The sequence below is a fragment of the Hordeum vulgare genome, chromosome 4H, assembly GCF_904849725.1.
Source record: "Hordeum vulgare subsp. vulgare chromosome 4H, MorexV3_pseudomolecules_assembly, whole genome shotgun sequence".
Classification (NCBI taxonomy): Eukaryota; Viridiplantae; Streptophyta; class Magnoliopsida; order Poales; family Poaceae; genus Hordeum; species Hordeum vulgare.
Window position 1 is genome coordinate 35,166,198 of NC_058521.1, and position 14,614 is coordinate 35,180,811.

A 14,614-nucleotide genomic window follows, 5' to 3' on the forward strand; every position below is an offset into this window, starting at 1 on the left:
GATTTAGCCCTGAACTTCATCGTGAACTACACCTACGTGAGTGTGCGAGCTTCCAAGTTCTGGTTAAAAAGGCTATCAGTGCTGAAACCGGAAAGACCAATTATGAAGCAACCAAGAAGCACTCCCGTGATTTTGGATCCTCATCCGACTCTAGATTTCAAAAGTGTTGGGGTGTGGGTCCCGAATAGCTCATTGCCTTCAAGGTACCTCGAGACAAGACATATGGTGGTCCAGTTGCCAATGCTGTCCCACGCACCAACCTAGTGGTCTGTTACAAATGTGGCGAACCAAGTCACTATTCACATGAGTGTCCTTAGAACAATGCTGCCAACCAACCTGGAAAGTCTGTTGGATGTCGCAAGTCAGGCAAAGCATATTCTGTGAAGCCAACCCCTCTACGTGCAGGTGTGAATTACGTCTCAGCCAAATAAGCTTCTGAAGATCCCGACGTCATTCTAGGTATTCTTATTGTCAATCGCCATCCAGCATCTGTTCTTTTTGATACTGGGGCATCTCATTCATTCATTTATGAAAGTTATGCACAGTTGCATGACATGACATTTTGTGACATGCCCACTCCATTAGTGGTTTAGAGTCCTGGTTCTAAATGGCATACTTCTAGAGTAAGGGCCATTTCTTTTCTAGTTTATTTCAACTTATTGTCAAAATAAGTCAGAAGCCCAAAAGAACTCGATTTGTATAAGCTAGATTAATTTATTTCCACCGGAGTTCCCTTTGCAATGGAAAAAAGCTTGGGGGTGAGCAGCTTCCTGCAAAAGCTCACTTAGAAGCGAAGAGATATAGCCCATTGCCCCTGGTTTTCGCAATTATTACAATAAGTTTGACACCTAGCCCAACCCCTCGTTCTACCGCAGAAAATTGAATCGATCCGCTCCCGGTTGCCGCTCCCGATTCCCTCCGCCATCGCCGGTCACGGTCCTTCCCTTTGCCACTGCCGCCCTTCCCTCCGATGCCGCCGCTCCCGATCCTTCCCTTTGCCACCGCCCTTCCATCTGCCGCCTCCACTCCCAGCCCTTCTCTCCGCCGCCGCCGCTCCCAGCCCTTCTCTCCATTGCCGCCGCTCCCGGCCCTTCCCAAGGCCGCCCTCGATTCTCCAGCTAACCACCGCCGTCGGCCCTAGCTCCTCGACGCGGCTTACCCGTTGACATGTTTGGCGGGTAGGCCTCCCATCGCTAGTACTCTCCTCCCTCGGGCGCGACTCTGCCATTCTCCACGAGCTAGCAGCAACAGCTCCACTCCGACGGACGACTGGGGCTCCACTCCGACGGACAGTGTCCAACTCCGGCCGATGACCCACTCCAGCGAAGGACTCCCATCCCGTGCCCTACTCCGACCGACGACCCACTCCCGCTCCACTTCAAGGAAATTATAGACTTTTCACTACTCATACCACATATAAAGTAGAAAAAAGGCACCGAAAAAACTGGCTAGCTTATTATCTCGAGCTTATTTTCATTGGAGCTTCTTTGAAGCTTATTCTCACATGAGCTTATTTTCATAGGAGAGCTCAAAAGAACTAGCCCTAAGCCATGACAATGAAATTCTTGTAGACATGCTAGTCTTCCTAGCATCTTTGATAGCCCTTAAATCTTCACATATCAAGATCATCTTGCGTATGGACTAGATGTCAGCTCATTATGCCAAGATTGATGCTCAAACTAGGAATTTTCAGCTTACACATCCATCGAGTGAGATAGTTAATGTCTCAACTCGAGTTGCCAAGAGCCAACTCTATTCTCTCAATGCTAGCCCTCTTCCATAGCTAGAAGATACTCCGGTAGTCCATGACTTCCTGGATGTCTTTCCAGAAGAACTGCCAAGAATTCCACCTGAAAGGGATGTAGAATTTGTGATAGACCTTGTCCTAGGAACTGTACCAATAGTCAGAACAACCTATAAGATGGCACCCTTAGAGCTAGTCGAACTTAAGAAACAACTTGATGAAGCCCTGAATAAAGGTTTCATTCATCCTAGCTCTTCTCCTTGGGTGTGTCATGTCCTCTTCGTCAAGAACAAGGATGGAACGGATCGGATGGTTGTAGATTATCGACCAGTCAACCTGGTTACCATAAGGAACAAGTATCCGCTGCCCAGGATCAACAACCTCTATGATCAGCTCGCTAGATCCTCAGTCTTTTTCAAAATGAATTTTAGGTTGGGCTTCCATAAAATCAAAATCAAGAACGGGGACATTCCAAAAACGGCCTTTGTCACTCGTTATGGCCAATACGAGTACACCGTCATGTCCTTCGGTTTAACCAATGCTCCAACCACTTTCTCTCGCTTGATGAATTCGATCTTCATGGAGTATTTGCATAAATTCGTCGTTGTTTACCTCGATGATATACTCATTTACTCGAAGAACGAATAAGAGCATGTTGAGCATCTAAGGCTGGTATTGATTAAACTTCGGGAGCATCGCCTTTATGCCAAGTTCTCTAAACGTGAATTCTGGTTGCCATAAGTGACCTATGTAGGCCACGTAATCTCTGGTAAGGGTATTGCTCTCAATCCCGAGAGAGTTCAAGTTGTCCTTGATTGGACTCAACCTGAATCGGTTAAGAAAGTTAGGAGTTTTCTTGGTCTAGCGAGCTATTGTCGCCGCTTTGTTGAGAACTTCTACAAGGTTGTAAAGCCTCTAACTGAACTCCTCAAGAAAGATAAAAAGTTTGAGTTGGCCCCACAATGCGAGCACAGTTTTCAGGAACTGAAAAGACGCCTGACTTCTGCACCCGTATTGGTATCACCAGATATTTATAAGGACTTTGTTATCTATCGCGACACCTCGCGACAAGGATTAGGCTGCATTCTCATGCAAGCTCGTCATGTGACACTAGTAGGAGAAAGGCTACCAGTAGCACTGTTTGTGCCTTACTAGTAGTGCAGCGCTACTGCAATCGCGCTACAGCTAACCTGTTAGAAGTAGCGCTTTTTTAACCAGCGCTACTGGTATACACATTAGCAGTAGCGCTTTATCTGCTCCAGCGCTACTCGTATACACATTAGCAGTAGCGCTGGAGCAGATAAAGCGCTACTGATAATCCAGCACTACAGCTATTGTTACTGCTTTAAATATTTAATTCCCATCATATTAGCAGCGCCACTATACAGGTTTTCATAGAGTATCATCATAATACATCATTGTCATATAACAACTCCTCCTCATCATCATTTTCGTCCATGATACATCACTAATTGTTCTTAATACCTAGGACATATACCCGTGCTGCTCTCTCTTAGGTAAAATAGCATAAAACATGTGTGGATGCACTCATGTGCAATACATGATATCTTGGACATAAGCTAACCATTGTCATGCGACCTTTAGACTCGATCCAACGAGGCACAACACTCATCGGGAGTCCCTGTTCAATACATAGATGTAACATACATAGTAATGAAGTTTAGGTTAAAAATAATGTATGCAAAAGATGCAGTTAGGACAAATAGTAAATATCTTGCCATCTTTCCTAAATAGATGTGATCGTAGTTCAATACGCACACGAGCTAGTATCGCACGTTTTTAGTACAAATATCTTGAAGTCCATGAAAATAACCTGTCTTGATAGTATCAAGATCCTCAAGCCATGAAACATAATGACCTATCTCCTCGCAGTTTAGTTCAGCCCCGGGACAGTAGTAGGTGTTGTCTACCAAGCGCTGGACATGTTTGCTTGAATGGAAATAAGTTGTCAATAAAAATTAGTTGTCAACTATTTTTAAATAAACAATATAAATTACTTAATAAATATGGTTGAGGAACTATTACTCAATATGCAACGGGTTGACTTTAGGTCTGTCGAGTCTTCCTTCCTAAACTCTTATCTTACGTATATGGTGGACAGTCCCTCACTGATTTTTTGACCGTCGATGATGGTCGCTACTCCTAGTTCCCCTAGTGCATAACAAATATCGAGCATGAGGAGAAGAAGGAGAAGCGACCCCCATGACAATAGCCAGCATTCTTCTTCTCTCATATATGGTGGACACTCCCTCACTGATTTTTTGACCGTCGATGATGGTCGCTACTCCTTCTTCCCCTTATGCCCCCTCTATGTATTTGTGCATGCTCTAAACAATAGTTTCATCATATCATAATAAACATGCACTATTCTCATCAGAGCGTACACATAAAGTATCATGTCATATAAATCATCATCATCTTACGTACTCATCATCATCTTAATCATATATCAAGTTAAAATCTCGTAAAACATAAAAACATCATAATAGTCATGCCAAGTTAATATAAACCAGAAAAACTTGTCTCTCATAACACCTAGTCCTCGCTCCTAGGTATAATGTCATAAAACAGAATAACACCTATGTCTCCATGATAAAGCACATAGATCAAACGGTCTCCAACTTGTGGGTTGCGATCCTTCTTTATTTCTCCCCATGCTTCAATGTGGAGCTTTCTTGATTTGCGGTTAGTCGAGTATGGAGCATCGAACTTAGCCCTGAGCGGGCTTTTAATTTTCATATGACCTTCTAGGTGCATCAACAGAGGCACTACATCATTTGGCAGTTGTTGTTGAAGAACATAATAATAACCTAGTTAGCAATGTAATCAACACACCATTTATGCAATAGTAGAGCGTACTTAATTAGGAAACTCTTACCAGGATATTTTGGCGAATGTCAACCGGCCTCAACCTATGCACTAGTGGCATGTAAAATGTATAATTTTAGCCAATTCCCAAATTATACGGGAAGTTCTCCCTAGCAACGAGGACACCAACAAGAAAATGGAGAAGAACATCCTTCTCCTCCCAAGTTAGATGTGATCCATACGTGTAGTGTGTCGTGTCAATTAATTTCTGTAATTCACTCGAAGTACCGAAATAAGTTGTAAATTATAATTTCAAAAATTTAGTATATGGATGAACACCAACTATTTCTAAATATAGAATGCAAATTACTTGACAAATATGGTTGAGGAAATCACATGGAGGTAAAACAGGAAGCATATCGACAACCACCCAAATGTCGATGTTGCCTAGCATATTATCTTCAGGACAAAGATCAAAGGTTATTTCCATACCCTCCTGAAATCCATATGCCTTGCAACGATTTTCCCACTTTGAGCACCCTATTTCTGTGTTAAAGACTGAATTAAATACTTTTATCAAAAATGTGTGACCATGTATAGTCCTCAGGTTAGCACTCGTCGTCTTCGAAACCGAGCCTCTTCAACACATATTTTCTTGCATGGCAAGGGAGGAACTAATTGAATTGTATAAAATAAAAATTACACGTTGAAGCAAAAAATAGAAGTCATGCATGCTTAATTACGAAAAAAACACTTGTCATCATTGTGTACCATACAAACTTTGAAGGTCTCGTCAAGCTTCATGCTGAAGAGCGTGTCGTCTCGCAAGTGAGGCGTGTCACACATACCCCGACAGTCGCCGCAATATTCACACTCTCAATATTCATCGTTAGTCATTTCTTGTTTTAATGTGGTAATTTAACTTATAATCCATGGAACATGTTTGTAAATGCGTAAACAGAAACTGTGACACTATATCGAAAGAATTGAATATTTATATGTAAATAGAAGCATGGATAATAAAAAGGGGCCTATATTTGGTCGGAATGTTGATTCATTCCCATTTTCGGCAATTCCAGGGCACTCCATATGTCCTAGTTTCTAGCACTAGTCATGCCGAAATTCATGAAAAATTTCGGCATGACCTTTGCCAAAAAGTGGACATATGGGGCCCCTGAAATTTGCCAGAACGGAAATGAATCAACATTCCAGCAAAACATAGGCCACTCGGATATAAAAACAATGAACAAGTACAGCAGATGGGCTAAATTCTTCTCACGAAGATGCATAAATGTCCATACAAAAAATTTCTGGTTTCTTCTTTCAATATTCAAAGATTGCATATAAAATGAGTAAGATTGCATATAGTCAAAGATTGCATATAAAATTCTGGTTTCTACTTTCAATATTCAAAATTGCATATAAAAAAATTCTGTTTTCAATATTCAAAGATTCCATATAAATCATATCTCTGCATTTACAATACACCTGATGGTTTTCCCTGAAAATACAAAATACAAAGATGGCATATAAAATGAGTAAGAACTTGAACTTGAAATGTTTGCTTATATTTTGTTGCATCCATGCCCTTTTTATTCACCCATAATTGATTTACAAGTGACGAACATCATCATCATCAATACTAAAACCAAAACTTTCCCTAGACATACTAAAACCAAAACTTTCCCTAGACATACATATTGTAGATTTAGCTACAAATTTTCCCAGGACATACTAAAACCAAAAGTTTCCCTAGACATACTAAAACCAAAATTTTCCCTAGACATACTACAACCAAAACTTTCCCTAGACATACTAAAACCAAAACTTTCCCTAGACATACATATTGTAGATTTAGCTACAAATTTTCCCTAGACATAGTAAAACCAAAAAATTTCCTAGACATACTAAAACCAAAACTTTCCCTAGACATACTAAAACAAAATTTTCCGATGGGGGATGGCTCTGGGGGAGGTGGGGTGGGGGAGGGCTCCGGGGGAGGTGGGGTGGGGGAGGGCTCCGGGGGATGTGGGGTGGGGGAGGGCTCTGGTGGGGGCGGCGAGGGAGGGCTCCGGCGGCGGGGGAGGGCTCCGGGGAGGTGGGGTGGTGAAGGGCTCTGGGGCAGGTGGGTGGTGGAGGGCGCCGAGGGAGGTGGGGAGGGCTCCCGTGGGGGAAGGGGGAGAGGGAAGGGCTCCGGTGGGGGAGCTGTGGTGGGGGAGGTGGGGTGGGGAAGGGCTCCGGTGGGGGAGCTGGGGTGGGGGAGGTGGGTGAGGAAGGGCTCCGGTGGGGGAGGGGGAGGTGGGAAGGGCTCCGGTGGGGGTGGGGGGGCTTACCGAGGCGGGTGGCGGCGGCGGGGGAGGGTTCTAGCGAGGGGGGGGGGGCGACAGGGGGAGATGGGGTGGGCTCCGGTGGGGGGGGGGGCTTACCGGGGCGATTGATACGTCCCAAACGTATCTATAATTTATGCTTGTTCCATGATCTTTTGGGTGACATTGTTATATGTTTTGCTACACTTTTATATCATTTTACACATATTTGGACTAACCTACTAACTAAGTGCACCCTGTGCCAGTTTCTGTCTGCTGATATCCATTTTGCACGGGCTTTTACCCAATTTTCCGAAGCCCGAAAAATTCCAGGAAAAATATATAAAAAATCAGCGAAATACAAGCTTCCGGATCACCGAAGATGGGCCACACGGGGGCCAGGGGCTGCCTGATGTCAACTGTTCTTCCCCTTGCAACGGCACGAGAAGAATGCTGCTAGCACTCTGCGGCAATCGAAACTAGAAGAATGTTGTTGACGGCCCACCAGCGCGTGGGATCGTAGCAGTTTTCGAGGGTAGAGTATTCGACCCAAGTTTGTTGGTACGCCTATAGGAGGCGAGAGGATACTCTCAAGTATTAGTAGCTGAATATGTCAGATTCAACAACACCTGAAAGATTAGTATCTACAAGCAAAGTAGTAACAACAAAGTAGCGAGTAACGGCAGTGGCAAGGAACAACAGTAGTGACATCAGTAGCAAGTAGCAACAGTAGCAAGCAACAGTAGTAGCAACAGTAGCAGCAGAGCAAGACAAATAACAGCAGTAGCAGTAGTAGTAACAGCAGCAGAGCAAGACAAGTAACAGCAGAAGCAACAGTAGTAACAACAGAGCAAGACAAGTAACAACAGCAGCAACAGTAGGACAAACTCGTAGGCAATGGGTCGGTGATTTGTTTGGATGATATTCATCATGCAACAGTTATAACATGGAGATATATGTGGCTAGCTCCCGTTGGTCAATGTGATGTTGGCATGGATTCCGTGTGTCGTCATACGTGCTTAGGGAAAAGAACTTGCATGACATCTATTGTCCATCCCTCCCGTGGCAGCGGGGTCCAAAAGGAAACTACGGGACATTAAGGTTCTCCTTTTAATAAAGAACCGGACCAACGCATTAGCACTTGGTGAACACATGAACTCCTCAAACTATGGTCATCACCAGGACTGGTTCCGGTTATTGTCACTCCTGGGTTGCCGGATCATAACACATAGTAGGTAACTACAACTTGCAAGATCGGATCTAAAACACACATATATTGGTGACAACATAATAATTTCAGATCAGAAATCATGGCACTCGGGCCCTAGTGACAAGCATTAAGCATGGCAAAGTAGTAGCAATATCAATCTCAGAACATAGTGGATACTAGGGATCAATCCCCATCAAAACTAACTCGTTACATGATAGATCTCATCCTACTCATCACCTCCCAACGAGCCTACGAATAGATTACTCACGAACGACGAAGAGCTTCATGGAATTGGAGAGGGAAGAAGGTTGATGATGACGATGGCGACGATTTCCCCTTTCCGGAGCCCAAGACGGACTCCAGATCTGCCCTCTAGATGAAGAACAGGTGGTGGCGGCGCTTCTGTATCGCAAACGCGACGAAGACTTCTCTTTTTATTTTTTCTGGGACGAAAATGAACTTATAGACCCGAGGTTCGGGGCGGCAGAGCCGTGTGGGCCCCACAAGCCTGCCCACCGCCACCAGGGGGTGGTGGCGGAGCCAGGGCTTGTGGCCCACTGGCCCACCCCCTCAGGTGGAACTTGGCGCAGATATTTTTCATATTTTCCAAAACTGCTCCCCGTAAATTTTCAGGACGTTTGGAGAACCTTGATTTCTGCACAAAAATAACACCAAGGCAATTCTGCTGTAAACAGCGTCAGTCCAGGTTAGTTCCATTCAAATTATGCAAATTAGAGTCCAAAACAAGGGCCAAAGAGTTTGGAAAAGTAGATACGATGGAGACGTATCACTGCCCAGGCAACCTGCTCGCGCGGCCAGGCCCTAGGCCGTGCTAGGAGGACGCCTGGGTGGGCCCCACCTCCTCCGGTGCCCTTCTTTGGCCTATATTTAGAGTCGCGAGAGGAAACCCTTCCACAACTTCCAGAATCTCAAATTTCTCCATCATTCTGCCGCCGCAGTGCTTCCGAGATCGGGAGCCTGAGGAGACCTCTTCCCGGCACCCTCTCGGAGGGAGGGTTGACCTCCAGGAGCTTCTCCACCGCCATGGACGCTTCTCGTACGTGCCGTGATTAGTCCTCCCTGGACCATGAGTCCATGACCAGTAGCTATGTGATGTCTTCTGTCCAATCTTGTGCTTCAATGGTTAGTCCTTGTGAGCTTCCCTACATGATCAAGGCATCTATGTAATTCTCTTGCTATTGCTATGCTCGGTTTGTTGGGATCCGATGGATTATGAGATTATGTTCAGATTGTTATGAGTTATATATTAGATTATCCTTTTATATTATGTTCCTTAGTGATTCATGCATGTTTTCCGTTGCTATTTATTCCTTTAGCCGAGTAGTAGATTATAACTCCAACAGGGAGCATTATGCATGATTGTGGGTTCATGCCCCTCGCTGTCTAGCTTGAGTGACAGAAACATGCGACTAGGGGATGTGTTGTTGGCACCAGGGTGAAAACAACGGTGCTTGTGACCACGGTTGCAAGGATTGTTTACCTTACACATAATTCTGTCAATTGCCCAACTGTGATTTGTTTACCCAAGCATAGTTGTTTATCTTCTTTTGGGAGAGAGACATCACTAGTGAACAACATGTGACTCCGGTCCATATCACCATCATTGTTTACACCTCCATCATTTACCGCTTTCATTTACTTTCCCGTTGCAATCACTGTTACCTTCCCACTTGTGTTTTGATCCTTTGCAAACTACAAGGCCGGAGAGATTGACAACCTCTCTGTACTCGTTGGGAGCAAAGTTATTTGTTGTGTGTGCAGGTCCACGTCTTCTACTAGCGCCAGGGTGGGAGACACCTACTTGTTGAGCCTAGGAGTCCTCTTGGTTCGATAAACCTCATAGTCTCCATGTGAGGGAAAACTTGCTGCTGACTACATCTCAACCTTCCACTTGGGGTAACCAACGAGGTATGAGAAGTATATACATCATCTCGTCATCAAGCAAAGTTTTCTAGCCCCGTTGCCGGGGAATCCAGTCCTCAAGATAGGGGAGTTGCACGCTATCCTTTACCTTTGCTTTTTAGTCTTGTTAGTTTGTTTTCCGTTTCCGCTTTAGAGTCTTATACCAAAAACCACAAAAAAAATTAGTTGCTTTGCTCTTGCTTATTGCCGCTGCTATGGGTTCCACTGAGAAAACCAAGTTGTGTGACTTCACTAGTCACAACAATAACTGCTCCCGCCACTGGAGCCACGTCCTATGAGATTAAACCTGCTTTACTGAACCTTGTTATGAAAGTGCAATTCTCCGGTGCTGGAGATGATGCTACTTTGCACTAGAACAATTTTGTTGAGAATTGTGAGATGCAAAAATATAAAGAAGTAGATGGTGATATTGTTAAACTTAAGCCTTTTCCTTTCTCCTTGAGAGGAGGAGCTAAAGTGTGGCTTCAATCTTTGCCTAGGAATAACATAGATTCTTGGGATAAGTGCAAAGATGCTTTTATTGGGAAGTATTACCCGCCTGATAAGATTATCCAGTTGAGGTGTAACATTATGAATTTTAGACAATTGGATAATGAACATGTTGCTCAAGCTTGGGAACGTATGAAATCTCTTGTTAAGAATTGCCCTACACTTGGTTTGACTACTTGGATGGTTATCCAAACTTTCTATGCAGGATTGAACTTTACCTTGTGGAATATGTTAGACTCGGCCGCGGGAGGAACCTTTATGTCAACTACACTTGGTGCTGCCACAAAGCTATTGGATGAGATGATGACAAATTATTCTTAATGGCACACCGAGAGAGCTCCAACAGGTAGGAAGGTAAACTCTATTGAGGAGATCTCCTCCCTTAATGATAAGGTTGACATGATCATGACTCTACTTACTAAGCAAGCTCCTATTGATCCTCATGATGTTCCTTTAAATTCTTTGGTTGCTCAATAAAGAGAGCAAGTGGATGTTAATTTTATCTCCAGGAACAACTTTAATAACAATGCCTATAGGAGTGATTTTGGTAGCAATCCAAGATCTTTCCCATCCAAAAACTATGGGAACAACAACACCTATAGTTACACTCCTAATGATAGAAGAATGCCTAGTTATGAAATTTTTTTAGGGATAGAGAAGGCTACAAAGAATTATATGCACACCCAATATGAACAGAACAAGGCCTTCTCTAGACAATTAGATGAGCATTCTTCTATCTTGCAAAACATTGGAAGACAACTTGAGAGCCTTAATAGTGAGATTTCCAATCTCCAAACTAGACTCACCACCACAGAGACCCAACTCTCCAATATGTCTCACACACAGCCCACTTGGATAAATGAAATGGCGGCCAAACCCGACGTGGTTGTATATAAAGAAGAGGAAGATATGATTAGGAGTGTTCCTACACACACTACCATTGCTACTATACAAGTTGTTGAGGATCTCAAAACTTTTAGCACCCATCACACTCCTAGCCCCAATGGACCTATTAATGGTGATGCTAATACCTCAACTATAGGACAAGAAGGTCCTATGAATTTAGATACTACCAAAAGAATGAGCTTAGATGACATTACTACCACTTTAATTAATGGTAGTAACCTTGATTTTCACAATTGTAGTCTCTCCGAAGTTATCACCTTTTTGCAAAGAATGGTTAAAGAACCCCAAACTAGTACACTCAATATTGCCTTCACCGAGCATATTACCAATGCTCTTATCAAAGCTAGGCAAGAGAACCTCAATCTAGAGACTTCTATTCCTAGAAAACTAGAAGATGGTTCGAATCCTATGGTCAAAATTAAATTGAATAATATCTCTTGCTTTGCATTGTGTGATGTTGGAGATAGTGCTTCCGTTATGCCCAAAAGAATGTATGATATGCTTGATTGGAAACCTTATGATCCATGTTCTTTTGGTGTTCGTTTTGTTAATTCTTCCATAAAGAAACCTTTAGGGAGAATTTATGATGTTCTTATTGTTGTCAATGATAATTACGTGCACGTTGCTTTTCTTATTATGGACATTGAATGTGATCCTTCATGTCCAATTATTTTGGGACGTCCTTTTCTCCGCACCGTTGGTGCTATCATTGACATGAAAGAGGGAATTATTAAATTACAATTTCCTCTTAAAAAGGGAATGGAACACTTCCCTAGAAATAAGATTAAGTTACCTTATGAGTCCGTAACTCGGGCAAGTTATTCTTTTAGAGTTGATAACACTTGATCTTCTTGCATTATGCCTAGCTCAAAGGCATAAAAGAAAGCGCTTGTTGGGAGGCAACCCAATTTGTTTTTACTTTCTGTTTCAGTGGTCTTGATTCTTGTTACTACTATAGCGACATCATTGTATCTTTATTTTTAAGCTTTGTGCCCAGTTATAGCCTCCCATTGCAAGAAAGTTCAAAAAATTGTGACATGCTGTCCAGAAACAGATTCTGTCTGCTTGACGGAAAACTTCGCCAAAAATCACCAGATCATCTTTTTGATCTGAATGTTTTTGACAGCATGATCTATATAATTTACTTTCTCGCATATGTTCTGAGTTTATTCATTTGAGTTACAGAAGTGCCCCGAATAAATTATTTACTACCTGCTATTCTGTTTTTTCACAGATTCTACCATGTTTTGCGTTTCCATTGTTTTGCGAATCCGAAGCTTGATTTTGATTTGCAAAAACCTTTTGTTAATCATGAGAAGCAGTAGTTTTTCATGAAAATCTTTATTTCCAGCAGGTAATGAATTATTTTATTAAGGGTACTAACCACTCTAATAAGCTTATGATGAGTTTCGTATGAAGGGAGTTTTCAAGTATGCGTTGAAAGATGATGAAAGAAGATACAAGAGTGTCAAGCGCTCAAGCTTGGGGATGCCCCATGCACCCCAAGAAATATTCAAGGAGACTCAAGCGTCTAAGCTTGGGGATGCCCCCGTGCATCCCCTTCTCTATCAACAATCATCAGTTCGTCCATCTCCATGTTGTATGTTTATCACTTCATATGTTATGTGCTATGCTTGGAGCATCCCGCTATTTGCTTTTTAGTTTGTTTTAGTTTTGCTTGCTGTTCATAACAAGTCGGAACCTATCCTACCTTGTTTGGGAGAAACACACGCTCCATTCTACTCTAGAACACAACATAGGTTTTCATGCTTATCTTTTTGTATGTTCTTCATCTTTTCATAGCTACTGTCATGCTTAGCTCTTAGTTTTCATGCTTATCTTTTTAAGAGCTTTTATTTAGGTTGATTTTGGAACTCTCTTGAGTTATCATGCTTATCTTGTTTAGAGAGTTGGCTCGTTGCACTGAGTTGTGTGTCTTGCATGAGTAGGTAACTGAGGTTGCTATTTAAGTATAGTAGTAACTTGCAATAGTTTTGAGGTATTGATTTGAGTAATGTTTGGACTATTGGTGCCAAGTGCTTGAGCCTATTACTGATAGGTAGTGTATTTCGGTAAATCCGTGTGTTTTTCAAAAACTGAAAATTAGTTGAGAACTCTAGCTACTAAATTGATCGCTAACCTTTGGAGGGTTGGAATATATAGAGTACACTCACGTTACCATGAGTCGAGGATGCGCAAGAATAACCAAACCCCCAAACACTCCTCCTCGGTGTACTTGTCTTTGGGAATTTCCTAACTAGATAGAGAGTTACCGATAATAAGTGTATGAGTTCTTCGGACTAATGTGAGTATTTGATTGTTGGCACTTCCACCATCCATATTTTGCTAGCCTCTTCGGTACCGTGCATTGCCCTTTCTCACATCGAGAGTTGGTGCAAACTCCGCCGGTGCATCCAAACCCATGACATGATACGCTCTGTCATACATAAGCCTCATTATATATTTCCTCAAAACAGCCATCATACCTACCTATTAAGGCATTCCCATATCCTTTCCGAGATACATTGTCATGCAACATCCACCATCTCATGACTTGATCTTCATGTCATACATGCTTTTGCTAGATCGTAGAGCCACATAATAGTTGGGCCTTACCCCAATTATTCACTACTGGAAACAGAAAATTTGCCATGTGCCTAATCTTTGCCGTCAGCTGGCGGTCGGCAAAGAAGATATTTGTCGTTAGCTTACAACTGGCAGACGACAAAGAGAAGGCTGATGGCATAGAGATTCTTTGCCATCTGCCTTTTATTTGCCGTCTGCTGACACATGGCAAAGAGACCAAAGGCAGATGACAAAGAGGTTCTAGCTCTTTGTCGTCTGCTGGCAGACGGCAAATAAATTGAAGGCAGACGGCAAAGAGAAATGAATTAACGGCCGTTTCCACCCCCAACCCCCACCTCTTTGTCGTCCGCCCCCACACGGCACAGGACTCCCCCCATGCGCCCCTAACGGCCGACGCTTCCCGCACCCCCAACCCCCACTCACCTGCTCCACCCCCTCTCTCTCTCACCCAGCCACCCGCGCCGCCACCCCCTCCCCCCTGCTGCCTCCCGACCGCCGCCCAGCTCCACCTCCCTTGCGTCGGCGACCGCCTCCCCGTGTGCCCCCTGCCCAGTCCCACCTCCCTCCCAGCCGCCGCCACCCTCCCACCTTCTCCCTCCC